This window comes from Sminthopsis crassicaudata, chromosome 2 (genome assembly GCF_048593235.1).
Source record: "Sminthopsis crassicaudata isolate SCR6 chromosome 2, ASM4859323v1, whole genome shotgun sequence".
Taxonomy (NCBI): Eukaryota; Metazoa; Chordata; class Mammalia; order Dasyuromorphia; family Dasyuridae; genus Sminthopsis; species Sminthopsis crassicaudata.
Window position 1 is genome coordinate 258,388,198 of NC_133618.1, and position 5,331 is coordinate 258,393,528.

The window sequence follows — 5,331 nt, forward strand, 5'->3', positions numbered from 1 at the left end:
AGCGATGAATCTATATGAACTGATATTAAGCAGAACCAGGAAAATGCTATACAAGACAAGAGAAATAAAAACAATAGCAAATTGATATTAAACTATTATCAAAACTAAATGTTATAAAATTGAAATAATCACATTTCACTCCAAAGAAGGGATATAAGAATGTAATTCCTTTCCTTCTTTGTCAAGGTGAAGGTCTGTAGTAACGGAACATTGCATCTGTTAGATCTGGTTAGTGTGTTGGTTGGTTTTTAATTTTTCCCCCTTCTTTTTGTTATTCTTTGTAATGAGGAATGGAGTCTTAGGAAGTGTAAGGGGAGAATATATTGGGAAAAATAAGTGATTTTAAATTGAGAAGCATCAATAATTTTAAATAATTATAGTATAAAAATAGATGCTAGCAACAAAACATAAAAGTCATTGAATTGCAGTAACTAGACTAGCTCTCAGTCCAGCTTTGACTAGCTTTGTGTGAGAAATGAGGAACATCCTACCCTTTTTCACCTTCCCCCAAAAACCTTTCTCACCTTCCCCCAAAAAAACCTATCAAATTTCCATCCTTTCCCCTGTTGCTTTTCATATTTAACTATTTCCCTTGGATTCTTTCAGAGATTAATCATTCAACAGCATGCATATATGTCCAGAAGCATAGTGAGCTATGTGCCAGAAGCAAGAGAAGGCAGGGGAAACTTAGGGGAGCCTAGAAATTCACTGGCACGTTGGTGGAACAGAATAATTCTGTATTAAAACTTGTGGCTCAAACTAGAGAAGTTCAGAGGCTTAAGAGACCTGTGAGTGAAGTAAAAAACTTGGGGTTAGGGGGTTTCAAGGAAGAAGAATTTATGAAATGGTATTGGCTATGGGATGAAGAATAAAAAAATAATGGGACAGGAAATTGTGTCTGACTCTTTATGACCTCATGGACTATTATATTCACACAGAGTTTTCTTGACAATATACTGAACAGTTTGCCATTTCCTTCTCCACTGGATTAAGGTTAAGTGATTTGCCTAGGTTCACACAAATAGTATCTAAGGTCAAATAACTCAAGTCTTCCTGATTCCAATACTATCTAATATAAATGTTTTATGGAGCACTCACACTGGGAAAATACTCATAAGGTGGTCAAAAAAAACAATAAAAGAACACTCTCAAGGTATCTCTTAAGAACTTTAGAATGCCCCCAACCAAAAATTAAACTTGAAATACAAAAATTAAAAGGAGAAATCAATAATATTGAAAGTAAAAAAACTATTGAATTAATAAATAAAACCAAGAGTTGGTTTTATGAAAAAGCCAATAAAATAGATAAACCTTTGGTAAATTTGATCAGAAAAAAGAAAGAGGAAAATCAAATTGTTAGTCTTACAAATGAAAAGGGGGATCTTTCCACCAATGAAGAGGAAATTAGAGAAATAATAAGGAGTTACTTTGCCCAACTTTATGCCAATAAATTTGATAACTTAAGTGAAATGGATGATTTCCTCCAAAAATATAGGCTCCCTAGATTAACAGAGGAGGAAATAAATTGCTTAAATAGTCCCATTTCAGAAAAAGAAATAGAACAAGCTATTAATCAACTCCCCAGGAAAAAATCCCCAGGACCAGATGGATTCACATGTGAATTCTACCAAACATTTAAAGAACAATTAGCCCCAATGTTATATAAATTATTTGAAAAAATAGGGGATGAAGGAGTCCTACCAAACTCCTTTTATGACACAGACATGGTACTGATACCTAAACCAGGTCGATCGAAAACTGAGAAAGAAAATTATAGACCAATTTCCTTAATGAATATTGATGCTAAAATCTTAAATAAGATATTAGCAAAAAGACTTCAGAAAATCATCTCCAGGATAATACACTATGATCAATTAGGATTTATTCCAGGAATGCAGGGCTGGTTTAATATTAGGAAAACTATTAATATAATTGACCATATTAATAATCAAATTAATAAGAACCATATGATCATCTCAATAGATGCAGAAAAAGCATTTGACAAAATCCAACATCCATTCCTACTAAAAACTCTTGAGAGTATAGGAATAAATGGACTATTCCTTAGAATAATCAGGAGCTTATATTTAAGACCGTCAGTAAGCATAATATGCAATAGAAATAAACTGCAACCTTTCCCAGTAAGATCAGGAGTGAAACAAGGTTGCCCACTATCACCATTACTATTCAATATAGTACTAGAAACGCTAGCCTCGGCAATCAGAGCCGAGAAAGAGATTCAAGGAATTAGAGTAGGAAATGAGGAAATCAAACTATCACTCTTTGCAGATGACATGATGGTATACTTAGAGAACCCCAAAGACTCTGCTAAAAAGCTATTAGAAATAATTCAAAATTTCAGCAAAGTGGCAGGATACAAAATAAATCCACATAAATCCTCAGCATTTTTATATATCACTAACAAAATGCAACAGCAAGAGATACAAAGAGAAATTCCATTCCAAACAAATGTTGAGAGTATAAAATATTTGGGAATCCATTTACCAAAGAAAAGTCAGGAATTATATGAGAAAAATTACAAAACACTTGCCACAAAAATAAAGTCAGATTTAAATAATTGGAAAGACATTCAGTGCTCTTGGATAGGCCGAGAGAATATAATAAAGATGACAATACTCCCCAAACTAATCTATTTATTTAGTGCTATACCAATCAGACTCCCAAGAAACTATTTCAATGACCTAGAAAAAATAACAACAAAATTCATATGGAAGAATAAAAGGTCGAGAATTGCAAGGGAACTAATGAAAAAAAAAAAAAAAAACTCAGAGGAAGGTGGTCTAAGTGTACCTGATCTAAAGCTATATTATATAGCAGCAGTCACCAAAACCATTTGGTATTGGCTAAGAAATAGACCGGTAGATCAGTGGAACAGATTAGATACAAAGGACAAAAAAGGGTACATCTATAGCAATCTAATCTTTGACAAACCCAAAGATACCAACATTAGGGATAAAAATTCATTATTTGGAAAAAACTGTTGGGAAAACTGGAAATTAATATGGCAGAAATTAGATATGGATCCACACTTAACACCATATACCAAGATAAGATCAAAATGGGTCCATGATTTAGGCATAAAGAGTGAGATAATAAATAGATTAGAGGAACAGAGAGAGGATAGTCTACCTCTCAGACTTGTGGAGGAGGAAGGAATTTATGACCAGAGGAGAACTAGAGATCATTATTGATCACAAAATAGAAGATTTTGATTACATCAAACTAAAAAGTTTCTGTACAAACAATACTAATGCAAATAAGATTAGAAGGGAAGTAACAAATTGGGAAAATATTTTTAAAAGCAAAGGTTCTGACAAAGGTCTCATTTCCAAAATATATAGAGAACTGACCCTAATTTATAAGAAACCGAACCATTCCCCAATTGATAAATGGTCAAAGGGTATGAACAGACAATTCTCAGATGAAGAAATTGAAACTATATCCACTCATATGAAAGAGTGTTCCAAATCACTACTGATCAGAGAAATGCAAATTAAGACAACTCTGAGATACCACTATACACCTGTCAGATTGGCTAAGATGACAGGAACAAATAATGATGAATGTTGGAAGGGATGTGGGAAAACTGGGACACTGATGCATTGTTGGTGGAGTTGTGAAAGAATCCGGCCATTCTGGAGAGCAATTTGGAACTATGCCCAAAAAGTTATCAAACTGTGCATACCCTTTGACCCAGCAGTACTACTACTGGGCTTATATCCCAAAGAAATACTAAAGAGCAGAAAGAGACCTATATGTGCCAAAATGTTTGTGGCAGCTCTTTTTGTTGTAGCTAGAAACTGGAAGATGAATGGATGTCCATCAGTTGGAGAATGGTTGGGTAAATTGTGGTATATGAAGGTTATGGAATATTATTGCTCTGTAAGAAATGACCAGCAGGAGGAAGACAGAGAGGCTTGGAGAGACATATCAACTGATGCTGAGTGAAATGAGCAGAACCAGAAGATCACTGTACACTTCAACAACAATACTGTATGAGGATGTATTCTGATGGAAGTGGAAATCTTCAACATAAAGAAGATCCAACTCACTTCCAGTTGATCAATGATGGACAGAGGTAGCTACACCCAGAGAAGAAACACTGGGAAGTGAATGTAAATTGTTAGCACTAATATCTGTCTGCCCAGGTTACATGTACCTTCGGAATCTAATGCTTATTGTGCAACAAGAAAATGGTATTTACACACATATATTGTATCTAGGTTATATTGTAACACATGTAAAATGTATGGGATTGCCTGTCATGGGGGGAGGGAGTAGAGGAAGGGGGGGATAATTTGGAAAAATGAATACAAGGGATAATATTATAAAAAAAAAATACATTTCATCACAAAATGGATAATTTTGATTATATTAAATGAATTAGTTTTTGAACAAATAAAACAAGATTACAAGAGAAAAAAAAAAAAGAAAGAACTTTAGAATGGATTGTATGACATGGGAGACACTGGCTCAAGGGCTGCTCAGCACGGCATGCCTTCATCAGAGAAGGTGCTGTGCTGTATGAGCAAAGCAGAATTGAATTAGTCCAAAGAAAATTCGAAATATGCAAAATTAGAGAAGCCACCCCAAATGTTCATATGGACTATTTGTGTCCCACCCGTGGCAGAGTATTCTGAGCTCGAATTGATCTGATTAGCTACAGTCGGCCGCTGTAACTGGACTCTAATATAGTGATGTCATTTTGGTTCCCTTGGAGAACAAAGTACAACTATTATTTAAGGGCCCCGGGTTTAATTAAATAGGAAAAAGATAAAATGAGACATGGGAGCTGGACTTAAAGTTAGGAAGATACCGATTCACATCCTAGCTCTGATATACACTAGCTGCTTTCCCTTCTAAGTTACTTACCTACACACACCTCCAGGCAACAAGAGTGAAATTACAAATCTGAAACAATTTTTCCTCTCTTCACCACCCCCACTCCTCCTTCTCCCTTCTCCCTGTTCCTTCCTCTCCCCTTCCTCCCCTGCCCCCCGCAAAAGAAATAGAAGATTAGAATAGATGAACAGATTTGGGAAAAGAAGCAGAAAAAGGTAAAGAAAGAGGGTAATGGAAAGAAAGCAAGGAAGGAAACGATAACACAAAGGAGATTGAGGTCTGGTAGCAGAAACTGAAGGAATGGAAACTGGTGGAATGAAGCAAAAAAGGAAGCAGAATGGAAAAGGGGATGAAGGGTCTGGAAAAGGGGCTGGGGAGCTTAGGTCCCGCCCGGACGCTCTAGGGTGACTCAGCCATACAAGTTCTTTTTCATCTGCGCGCCCCAGAGATTGAAGGGAGGAACGAATT